This window comes from Sarcophilus harrisii, chromosome 6, assembly GCF_902635505.1.
Source record: "Sarcophilus harrisii chromosome 6, mSarHar1.11, whole genome shotgun sequence".
In the NCBI taxonomy this organism is placed as follows: Eukaryota; Metazoa; Chordata; class Mammalia; order Dasyuromorphia; family Dasyuridae; genus Sarcophilus; species Sarcophilus harrisii.
Genome location: NC_045431.1, coordinates 59,574,415 through 59,587,929, shown reverse-complemented (window position 1 = coordinate 59,587,929; position 13,515 = coordinate 59,574,415).

The window sequence follows — 13,515 nt, the reverse complement described above, 5'->3', positions numbered from 1 at the left end:
ATCCTTTTCCCTTCTTTATGATTTGTTTGTGATACAAACCCAAAAAATGGCACTGCTGGATGAAAAGTATGGACACATTTGTGCATAGTTTGAAATTCCTATCCAGAATGGCTGGATCATTTCATAAATCCACCAGCAATGCATTAATGTCCCCGTTTTCCCACATCCCTGGCAACATTTATTATTATATTTTCCTATCAACTTAGCCAATCTAACAGGTATGAGATGGTACTTCAGAGTCCCTTTGATTTTCATTTCTTTAATCAACAATCCTTTGCAGAATTTTTTCAAGTGACTATAAATGGTTTCAATTTCACAATCTGAGAATTGTCTTTTCATATCTTTTGACCATTTATCAATTTGGGAATGACTTGTATTCATATAAATTTGATATAATTTTTATATATTTTAGAAATAAGGTATTTATCAGAAACTTTTGCCATAACTTTTCCCCCTGCTCTTCACTTCCCTTTTAATTTTGTTTGTATAGGTTTTATTTGTGCAATAACTTTTTTAATTTAATGTTATCAAAGTTGTTCATTTTGCCTTTCATAATGTTCTTTAATTCTTTTTTGGCCATGTATACCTTTTTTCTCTTCTCCAAAGATATGATTTTCATGTGGGATGTGACATGTAGCTCTATGCTGAGTTTCTGACATATTATTTTCCAGTTTTCCTAGCAATTATTATGAAATAGTGAGTTCTTATCTCAGAAGCTGGAGTTTTAAGATTTATCAAATATTAGATTACCATAGTCATTGATTAATTTGTCATATTTATCTAACCTATTCCACAGATCCATCACCATATTTCTTAGCCAGTATCCAGTTGTTTTGATAACTGATGCATTATAATATAGTTTCATATTTGGTACTGCTAGGCTACTTTGTATTTTTTCTCTTAATTCCCTTGATATTTTTGACCTTTCGTTCTTTCAGATGAATTTTGTTATTGTTTTTCCTAGTTGTATAAAATAATTTTTGGCAGTTTGATTGCTATGGCAAAACAAGTAGATCAATTTAGATAAAATTGTCATTTTTACTATATTAGCTCTGCCTATCCATGAGCAATTGATATTTTCCTATTATTTAGATCTGACTTTATAACTCTTTGTAATTGTGTTCATATAGTTCCTGTTTTTGTCTTGGAAAGTAGACATCCAAATATTTTATTTTATCTAGTTATTTTAATTGGAATTTCACTTTTTATCTCTTGGTGATGGCCTTTATGAGTAAGATAGAGAAATGCTGAGGATTTGCATTTGGTTTACATCCTGCAATTTTTTTTAAAGCTGTTAATTATTTCAAGTAGGTTTTTTGATTATTTTCTGGAATTCATTAAGTATATCATCATATCATTTGCAAAGAGTGACAGTTTTTTCCTCTTCATTGAATATTCTAATTCCTTTAATTTTTTTTTTTTTTTTTTTGCTAAAGCCAACATTTCTAGTATAATTGGGATGATATTGATGATAAGTGTTGCTTGACCCTTGATCTTACTGGGAATGTTTCTACCTTCTCTCCATCAAAAATAATGGTTGTTTATGGTTTTAGATAGATGCTGCTTATTATTTTAAGGAAAACTCATTGTATTGCTGAATTTTTAATTTGAATGGATGCCGTATTTTGTCAAAAGCATTTGTGCATCTATTGATATTATTATATTATCTATTGGTAATGTTATTGATATGGTCGATTATGGCAATTGCTTTCCTGATATTGAACCAGCCCTGCATTACTGGTATAAATCCCCCTTGGTTGAAGTGCATTATAACACTAAGCAATTGTGATCTCTTTACTCATATTTTATTTAAAATTTTTGCATCGATATTCATTAGGGAGATTGGTGTATAATTTTCTTCCTCTGTCTTGATGCTTCCTGTTTAGGCATCATCATCATATTGTGATAAAGAACAATTAATTGTTCTTTAAATGTTTGGTTACAATTCAATTATAAATCTATCTGCCCCTGGCCCTCATGATTTTTTCTTATGGAGTTAATTGATGGGTTGTTCAAATTATTTTACATGAATGAAACTAAGTAATGCATTTCCTTTTCTGTTAATTGAGGCAATTTATGTTTTTTTAAAATATTTGTGAATATTCATATATTTTAGTTAGATTATCAGAACTGCTGCCATCCAGTTGAGTAAAATAGCTCCTTATTATTGCTTTAATTTCTTTTTCATTGGAGATAAGTTCACCCTTTTAATTTTGACACTGCAAATATAGTTTTGGTTGTCATTTTTCCAATCAAATCAACCAAAATTTATCTCTTCTTGTAATTTTTTTTCATAAAACAAGAAACAAAAGAAGGAAAATTATATCAAATGAACTTCTCAAAAACTTGAGAGGAAGGTGTTACTCTTGTCTCAATTTCACAGATGAGGAAACTGAGGCAGACAGTGTTTAGTATCTTTCCAAGGAGCACAATAGCTTAAATTCATTAAAACTTAGGATTTCATGACACCAAGCCTACCCTATCTAATGATTCATGTTGTTGTTAAATTTTCATTTGTATTCTTACTTTAGATGTTCAATATAGGGCCTTGTACATAGCAAATAACTCACAGTTATTACTGGAGCAGATTGTAGTAGTAAGCTGACAAGGGATGAAGTGATTTGTAAGTATACTTAGGCATACATTACCAGGCTTTAGAAGTGGGAAGAGATGTCTTTGAGAAATAGGTAACAAATATGTTGTTAAATTTTAATTTTGCATAGTAGTTTTGGGGAAAAAAGTTCTTTTACATTATTGAGATACCTTGAAATTTGTATTAATGAAACATCTTTTTCACTATTGAGGTTAATCTGCATTGGCATTTGATAATCAGGAAAAAAGTGGAGATCTATAAGCAGTGACTTTAGTGCATAAAGTCAAAAATTTGTGAAATATTTTAAAATGCCTTAAAGAAAAAATAGTCATTTAAAAAAAGAAATACAACACACATGGATAAAAATTAAATTATTATGTTTATTAACTCTTTGTCTTGTATATATAATGTAAAGTAACTGGTTATATTTTTGATGAGTATTTGTGAAGTTCCACCTAATTCCACAACCAAAAAAATACAACTAATTTTACAAAAACTTAGGGAGAAATTTCAAAGAAGGTAGTTAGGAACACTAAATGCTGCAGAAAGATTATGGACTGAGAAATGAAGCCATTGCTATTGGCGATAAAAAGGTCATTATTGGTGACTCTAGAGAGTTCATTTTCATTTGAGGGGTGGGAATATAAGCCACATTGCAAGAAGGTAATGTATATAGGAAGGAAATGGAGACAGCAGACATAAAACACTTGTTCAAGAAATTTAGCAATGACAGAAAAGAAAATCAATACTATCAAAATGGAGTATCTGGGTCAAGCAAGTGGTTTTGTTTTGTTTTGTGCCCCCCTCCTGATATTTATATGATTATACAACAAATGGTATACCAAAAATATTACTTTTTTTAAATTAAGAAAACAGTCATGCTCATCAATATCCAAGTAACTATTGATTTAGATAATGTCTATTTTCTAGTCAGTACTTTTTGTTTCACAACAAAAAAAATGTAATTGTGACATTTTTAGATTGGAATTTTAAACAATCTTTTGCAGCAAAAAAAAAAAAAAAAAAAGGATCCTATAAAAAACATCTTTAAAAAGATATTTTTTTCTTAAATGAAATCCAAGACCAAAGACTTCATAATGTGTGTTTCAGGAATTTCCAAGAAAAGTATAAAATAAAGGAAAAATTAATAAATTCCATTTTGTTCCTTAAACACAAATGGGCAGAGTGGGAGGGTATAGGCAAATTACAAAAAAAAAAAAAAAAAAAAAAAAAAAAGAATGATTAATTTTTTTATATAATTCTAACACTAAGAAAAATATTATAGTATATGTTTCTCAAGTTCCAGGGTCCTAATCAATGTCTATTTGCATGATTAAAGCAGGACATATAAATAAAATAAAAAAGGTTTCCTACTCCTCTTAATTAATGTTTTAAGGATATGCTTTGATCTCCTCCTTTAAAAAATATATAATGGTTGTTGTCTAATGCAGATCACAGTCAATCTCTAATGTTTTGTAGATGCTCATAATTATAACAATGCTTTGTATTTTTTTCTCTTGGATTGCTGAAAAATGTCATTAATTTAAAAAATGAAATCACCATTTCAAATTGTAAAATATTCACTTTATCTACTCATAAGGTTGATCTATATTAAATTTAGTAAGATCTGCATAGGCACTAACAAAGTATGTAGTACAACCCTTTCATTTTATAGCTAAGGGAACTAAAGCAAAGGGGGCTTTTGACTTGCTCTCAAAGACATATCAGAGAATGATTTGATGCTACTTTATTGATATTTTTCCTACTATACTATATGAGACTATTTTGTATTTTTTTAAAGTGATGTTCAATAAAAGATATTTCACACAGGATGGAGGAGAAAGAAACAGAATAGCACACACACATACATCTATATATATATATATATATAAACTGAGAAACACACACACATACACATGCACATATATAATATATATATATATATATATATATATATATATATTCATACACACATTCATGTACATTTTTGTATCCCTGGTGTTTATTTCAATGTCTAGAACTTACTAAGTACTGAATTTACATCTTACTTTAATAAATATGCTTCAATTGACTATTATATGGAAATAAAAGCATATGTATATAAGTCATGTGTATATTAACACATGTTATAAATAAAAAATATTCTGATAGATGTGCTATTGTAATGTCTCATGAAGCTATAAAGATAAATCGGAGATCTTGATCTGCAACATTATGGCAGATTATAACATGGTGGAAAGGTTTTGAGAATGGCCCTGGAAACAGATATAGTCTATTTTTTTTTAAGGACCAGCTTAATCAATTAAGGAAATGCATACTACCAATTGAATGACTACCTGGTAACAAAAACCTATTCTTTTTGGAAGCCTATAAAACAAAGAACTTGGTAAACATGGACATAATTCTTGTACTAATCTATTTTGCTTCTCTAGCATAAATAGAAAGGACAGGTCTTCTATCAGTCAGCATCATGACATCCATATGTGGAACCATCAGTTACAGCAAATGGTGAAGTTTTGAATTCTGTGGATAAGTTCACTTATCTTGGGGTGTTCATACCAATAGTGAGATTGACACACACATTGCCAGAGCTGGCTCAATGTTTGTGAGGCTCTGAAGAAAGGTTTGGGTGAAGAGAGATATTAGACTGACTACCAAACTGAAGATCTACAGCTCTGTTGTGCAGACGTAATTGTTATACACTTGTGAAATCTGGACTAGCACCATACCAGGAAATTGAATTGCTACTGTTTGAATTGTTTTAGCAAGATTCTGATGATCACCTTCAAAATAAAGTATCAGATGCTGAGATCCTTTCTTGATCTAAACTGCTAAGTTTTCCAACTCTATTGCAGAGAGCACAACTCCATTGGGTTGGCCACCTTATTCAAATGCCAAATGTACACTTGCCAAAAAGATTATTTTATGGAGAACTCACATGGAGCAAGTTCTTATTAAGTGGTCAGAAAAATAATGTAAGAACACTTTCAAATCTCTCTTAAGTGCTTTAGAATTGATTGTATGACACAGGAGACAGTTGCACAGGATTGCCCAACATGGCATACCCTTATCAGAAAAGGTATTGTGCTTAGTAAGCAAGGTAGAATTGAATTATCTCAGAAGAAGTGGAGATATGCAAAATTAGAGCATTTACCCCCAATATTCAAGGAGAGTATTTGTGTCGAACCTGTGGTAGAGCATTCTGAGCTGATACTGGTTTGGTCATCCAACAGTTGAAAGCATTGTAAGTTGTTTAATATAGTGATGTCAGTTTGGTACTCTTCAAGAAGAAAAGACAACAATCAGGAGTGGTGGTAACTCAAATGGTGAAAGATAAAAACCATGAAATCCTCAAAATAAAAAATTTAAGATAATTGACTGTTAACAACCAAAATATTTTAAAAGATTAATGAGTGCACTTATTTATAAAGAGTTGAAACCTATCAGTCTTGGCATTCATAAAGAAACCAGAAGAAAGAAATTGTAAATAAATAAAAGGAAGGCTTCCAGGAACTTCTGAGAATGGAAAAAAAAAAAAAAGAAGTTCATGGAGTAAGTTTTATTATAGCTTTCCAAATCTGTAATAAATATTTCATGGATTACCACATTTGGTCATCACAAAAAGATAATGAAAGTAATTGCAGCTTATTGGTAGAAAAATTCTGAATTTGATCAGATGATCTAAATCATGTTCCGTCATGTGGGGAATCTCCATGTAAAGCTGGGAAAAGGTAAGAAGGGGTAAAGATATATAGGAAAATATGTTTCAAAACAAAGTAATGAGAGAGGCCAAAAGCTATTAGACCATATTAATGTCAAATGTCTCAATATCATGAAAATTTAAGATGTTATTATTACAAAATTTGGAAATTACATGTGAAAACAATCTTTATTTTTTTAAAGTTTGAGTTACAAATTCTCTTTGTCCTTTCTCTCTCTTCCTTTAGAAGGTAAGTAATTTGATGTAGATCATACACATGCAATCATGTAAAACATATTTCTATATTACATCCCTTGCAAAATAAAATATAGACAAAAATTTCAAGAAAATTAAAGAATGTAAAAAATGTTATGCTTCAGTCTACATTCAGACTCCATCAGTTTTTTTAAGAGATGGATATCATTTTTCATAAGAAGTTTTTTTTTCAGAAATATCTTGAATTATTGTATTGCTGGGAATAATTGTCATTCAAAATTGATCATCATACAATATTCCTTTTACTGTATAAACTCTTCTTGTTCTGTTTACTTTACATCAATTCATGTAAGTCTTTTCAGATTTTTCCAAAATTATCCTGTTAATAACTTTTATAGCACAATAGTATTGCTTACAATCATAAATTACAACATGTTCATCCATCCTCAATCATGGAAATCTGAGTTTCGAATTCTTCAGCACAAAAAAGCTGCTATTAACATTTTTGTGCAAAAAGCTACACTATCCCTTTTAAAGAAAAATCTTTTCAAAGCTGCTCCAAATCACTATTGATTAGAGAAATGCAAATTAAGACAACTCTGAGATACCACTACACACCTGTCAGATTGGCTAAGATGATAGGAAATGATAATGACCAATGCTGGAGGGGATATGGGAAAACTGGGGCACTGATACATAGTTCGTGGACCTGTGAATGGATCCAACCATTCTGGCAAGTAGTTTGGAACTATGCTCAAAAAATTATCAAATTTTGCATACCCTTTGATCCAGCAGTGTTACTACTAGCTTATATACAAAAGAGATCTTAAAGGAGGGAAAGGGACCCACATGTGCATCTCTCTTTGTAGTGGCAAGAAACTGGAAATTGAGTCGGTGCCCATCAATTAGGGAATGGCTGAATAAATTATGGTATATGAATACTATGGAATACATAGTTATACAATTATCTTGCTGCATAAGAAAAATCAAATTGAAAAGGAAAACAATGAGAAAGAAAATAAAATGCTAGCAGACAAAAACAAAAATAGTGAAAATACTATTTTGTGATCCACATTCAGTTCCCACAGTCCTTTCTCTAGGTATATGTGCCTCTCTTCATCATGAGATCATTGGATCTGGTCTGAATCATCTCATTTTTGAAAAGAGCCACGTCCATCAGAATTGATCATAGTATAGTCTTGTTATTGCTGTGTACAATAAGCTCCTACTTCTGCTCATTTCACTTAGCATCACCATATATATAAGTTTCTCCAGGAAATCATCCTGTTTATTGTTTTCTTATAGAACAATAACATTCCATAACATTCATGTACCATAAATTATTCAGCCATTCCCCAACTGATGGGCATCCACTCAATTTCCAGTTTCTTGCCACTACAAAAAGGGTAACCACAAACATTTTTGCACATGTGGGTCCCTTTCCCTCCTTTAAGATCTCTTTGGGATACAAACCCAGTAGAAACATTGCTGGATCAAGAGGTATGCACAGTTTGATAGCCCTTTAGGCATAGTTCCAAATTGCTCTCCAGAATGGATGGTTCATTTCACAACTCCACTAACAATATATTAGTGTCCCAATTTTCCAATTGTCCTTCAACATGTTATTATCTTTTCCTTTCATCTTAGCCAATCTCAGATGTGTGTTAATTTAGACAGAGTTATAAATTAATTTATATTACTCTGATCAATAATGATTATATCACCTTTTCATATAACTAGAAATGCTTTTATTTTCTTCATCTAAAAATTGTCTGTTCATATCCTTTGATCATTTATCAACTAGAGAATGGCTTGAATTTTTATAAATTTGAGTCAATTCTCTATATATTTTAGAAATGAGGCCTTTATCAGAGCCCTTGAATGTTAAAATATTTCCCCAGTTATTGATTCACTTCTAATCTTTTCTAAATTAGTTTTGTTTGTACAAAAACTTTTAAACTTAATATCATCAAAAGTATCTATTTTTTGTTCTCTAATGATTTCCAGTTCTTCTTTTGCCACAAATTCCTTCCTATTCCACAGGTCTGAGAGGAAAACTATTCTTTGTTCTAATTTGCTTATAATATCATCCTTTATGTGTTTAAATCATGAACCCATTTTGCCATTATCTTGGTAGGTGTGAGTTGAGCCCTAATTTCTTCCATACTATTTTCCAATTTTCCCAGCAGTTTTTGTCAAACAATAACTTCCAAAAGCTGGGATCTTTGGATTTGTCAAACACTAGATTCCTATAATTATTGCCTATTTTGTCCGGTGATCCTAACCTCTTCCACTGACTGATTACTTTGTTTCTTAGTCAGTATCAGATATTTTGATGATCACTGCTTTATAATATAATTTTAGATCTGGATCATTTAGGCCACCTTAATTTGATTTTTTTGCCCAGTAATTCCCTTGAAATTCTTGATGTTTTGTTCTTCCAGATGACCTTTATTATTTTTTTTCTGGATTGTATTGATATGATGTTTTCATATTAACTTTATTTCTGTCTATATTCAACCCTATAAGCTTCTATAAAGCTTCTATAAAACTCTTTAAAATAAATATGGAGGGAAAACATAAATTTGTGTTTTTTTAAACTGTCAGCAAAACTAAGAAACACAGAAAACAAGCATGATAGTATATGTAATATTCCACAATCATAATCCCAGACTGCAAAATAAGGAAATAAAAGAATTTTAATATGTCTTTCTGAAGGCACAATTAATCACTATGAAAAAAGCTTGTCCTTTTAATTTACATTGTATTAGTCGTCATTCATGCTGTCTTCCTGTTTTTGCTTACTTTACTGTGCATCTGTTCATATGCCTCCTATGCTTTTTAAAATTTTTTATTCATTTCTTTAATATGCAGTAATATTGCCTTCCTGTATAATGTGTTTATTCACCAGCTGATAGCTTATTATTTAACATAACTATAGTATTTTTGAGTGCCTGCTAAGGAGATCTAATTTCTGCTTTTGTTTTTATTTCATTTTCATCTGCAAATAAAACCAATGTATTAGTTGTTTTCTTTGCTAATTTTAAGTAGGGTTGTTTTCAGATGAACAGAACAGCTTTAGTATTAGCTTAATATTTGTAATTTGTATTTTTCCCTGCTTCAGATTTCATTTCCATTAAGGTATTATTTGTTCATGGTGAGTTTCAAAAGCATATATCAATGGCAGGTGGCTCATTATGCTTTCTATCACTTTGGCTGATAGTCATAGTGAAGCATGGAACATTTTTCAAAAATTATGTATATTCTAGTTTATTTACAATAATCTGTTTGTCTCAGTTGAGTGCTTATTTTTGTGGTTATTTCTGTGTGAACATGCTCATACTCAACACTCTGAATTACCCCCGCCCCTGTAATTCAACAGCTTAAATGTTTTCAAATATATTCCTTGTAAATAAAAAAGCTAGCCTTTGAGCAATATTCACACTTGGTTACTGGATTCCATTACTTTGCAGGTCATGTGGGTATTCCTTGCCAAGGATCAGAAATTTTTTTCATGTCTGGATGACAAGTGCAGCTGTAAATGGAATGGAATAACATAAACATGGAAGATTCCCAATTGTTGTTGGCATCCAACTGTATGTTGAAAAATGACTTCATTTATTAGCAAATAATTTCAGCCTGCCAAAGTATGAAAAGAGGTGTGATACTTGACTCATTCTTGTACCACTATGAGGAAAGAAATCTGCCACTGCTAATACTAATACAAAGAGAATTCATGCATACAAAAGCACAGAGTGATTACTGGGTTCAGCTTGTTTCTCATGTCTTATCTTAGTTATAACTACATTATCTTTGGCAGTTTCCTCATAAATATGTTTCCATCATAAATAAATATATAGCTACCCATCAATCAAATGAAACTTTAGAACTTATAGATATGATTATTTGTTATCTATTAGATGCATTCTAAACTGATCTGATAAATCTGTTTGAAGCATTTTAAACCGGTGCAATGGCAGGATGCTTACTAGGGTTTGACTCAGCTGCCAGCAGCATTTTCACAAATAGAATGTAATTACTTAGCATTATCACTAATTGTGGTAGTTTCTTTCGTCATTTGATTCTTGAGAATTTACTCTTTAAAATTTCCCATTGCCATCAGTCAACAAAATGATCTTTATCATATTATTGCAGAAATGTACAAAAAAAGATCCAAATGAGTTTAAATGGATTTTAATAATTTACATAAACATGAATGGGGAATGGCTTTTGACTTTAAATAAGAACTATGTTGTTACTTTGAACTTGTATTAGATTTCACATTAAAGAAAAATTAGCATCATTTATGCATTTAAATGGATGAAAAATTCTTTGAATTGTTACTATTATTAATATATGCCTATTCCTTCCAATAGACTATAAGATTATCTAAGTCAGATATCATTATCATGGTATTAGCTCTCAATTTGGATAGTGCTTGAAGGTTTGCAATGCACATTTTAAATATTATTTTATCCTCCCAATAACTCTGGGGTATAGGAAGTACTATTATCCCCATTTTAAAAATCAATCAATCAATTTTTTATAAAGAAATTTAATCATTTTAGCTGATTTATGAAGCATAGATAATATAATGCTTATCATTCTTGTAGAAGATGGGGTTTTATTGGAAGTGGAAGGAAGACAGTAGGTGAAGTTGAGGTGGGAGTACATTTTAGAAATGAAAGATAGAGACAATGCCTGCAACTAAAAGGAATGTTTGGGTTGTGGAAAAGCAAAGAGGCTCTTTTTTCCCTTGGATCATATATAGATCAGTAAATAAGATATAAGAGAACTTGAAATGTAGGGAGATTCTAGGTTATGATGGGCTTTGAATGGCAAAGTGAATTTTTCATATGATTCTTGAGTCAATAGTGAATAGAGTATTGACATAATTGGACTTGTGCTTTAGGAAAACCTTTAGTGGCTAAATAGAGAATGAATGTGAGTGGGTAGGGATTTCTGGGAGACGGGGTAAATAATAGAATGATCCAAATTTGAGGTGTCCAGATTAGATTTGCTGAGATAGCAAATTTTAAATTAAAAAGAGCTTTATTAGAGAATATGCACAAATGTTCTAATATGAGTTTGTTGAAATCAATTTAAATTAGTGTTTTAATTTAAAATAAGAATGATAAAAATAGAGTGCGAAGGAAAACTGATGGTTAGAGCTTAGGCATTATTGGTATACATTCAATGCCAGAGGAATATTTGAGTAAGTGTACTTACTCACTCACAGTGAACTGAATACACTAGGTACATATTAGCATTTGTTGAACAAATTAAAAAAATGAAAAAAATTTTTTTTCCAATCTTATTATGCTCAACAAGCTTTGATGAAAAACTCAAGACAGGAAAACAAAAAACAAAAAACAAAAAAAAACAGGTAGCATATATTCAATAAAGCCAACACTTACCATATATATTAAAAGAACTGGTTGTATTTAAAAGTCTGCACAAAAAAAGATTTTTCTTGATTACTGTAACAATATTTGAATTCAAGTTTTTGAAGGCTGTGATATGGAGGAAGAATTTTATTTGAAACCAAAAAAAAGTAGAGCCAGAAGTTTTGTGTGGAAAAAAGGTTGATGTCAGCATGAATCAATTAAAAAATTCCTAATTATTAGAATTATTCAAAAATATAACAACTGACAACAACTCATTAAGAGTGTCTAGGAGTCTATCAAGTCTGGGTTGAAGTACATGATAAATATAGTGTCAAAATCACTGAACTACTATGTGATTTTACTCAAGTAATTTAAGTTTTAAGTAATATTGCACCTACCTCACATGGTTACTGTGAGAATCAAAGATAACATGCTAAGCACTTTAAAAAACTTTAATATATATTTGTATGTGTTTATATGCCTATCCATCTATCTTTCTAAATGCAGTCAATAGTATCATTACTATAGTGGTATTATGAATCTGGATATTTGTTTCATTGATACATATTTCAAAATATCCATGCAGTTCATTCTGTGCAAATTTCAGTGTCAGCAATATGCACATACCCAGGATTGTAAGATTAAAATAATTTCATCAATAATGTTAAATATTAATATTTGATGTATAAGTTGAATATAGAAACTGTATTTAATCAAATAAGTGTGAATGCATATATTCTATTACCTATTTTAACAAAACTCACATCTCATAAAGTGATCAGTTAACTTCAAAATAGTTCTACAAATACATATTACAGATATTTTGAGAGAATTTTTAAAAATGTGACTCAATTGAACAATGCATAAAAAAGGCAAAGCTGAAAATCCTCCTATGTCTAGTACAAACTTTTTTTATTCAGTTATCTTAAGCAATGGAAATAAATAGTATTGAAAAATAATATGATAAATAACTAAAAAAAATTCTTTAACGTGAACTTCAGAATAGAGATTAGTTTTCTCCTTTGTTTTTCTTGTTCTATTCTTAGGACAGTGACTAGAATATAGTAGACAAACAATAAATGTTAATAAATTGACTGATAATTTTATCAAGTGTGATTAGCATTACAATATAGAATCAAAATTTTTTGAACTTAGAATTAATACTTTAGATCACTAAGTCTTAAAATCTGTAAAATAAGAAGTGTAGTGATAAAATTAATTTCACTAATATATTCATGAACATTTGCAGATTTCATAAACTTCATTGATTTTACTAATATATTAATGGGAAGAAAATATTTTCTGTATCATCTTAAAATTATTTATTTAATTATTTAAAACCATGTTCCATTTTATTTTATTCTAAAATGCATCCTACGTAACTATTTAAACATCAATAATAAATCAAATAAATACATATAAATGTTATATAATCTATTCTCATACAATTCATAAGTATGTATTTATTGGCAGAACATGCCATTTTAAAATTTTTAATTATTAATGTGAGCTAAAAAAAAAAATAAGAAAGACAAATTGTAAGACCATGGTGATCATTAATTTGTGGAGCTTCCATCTAAATATTCCTCTGGCATTGAATGTATAACAATAATGCCTAA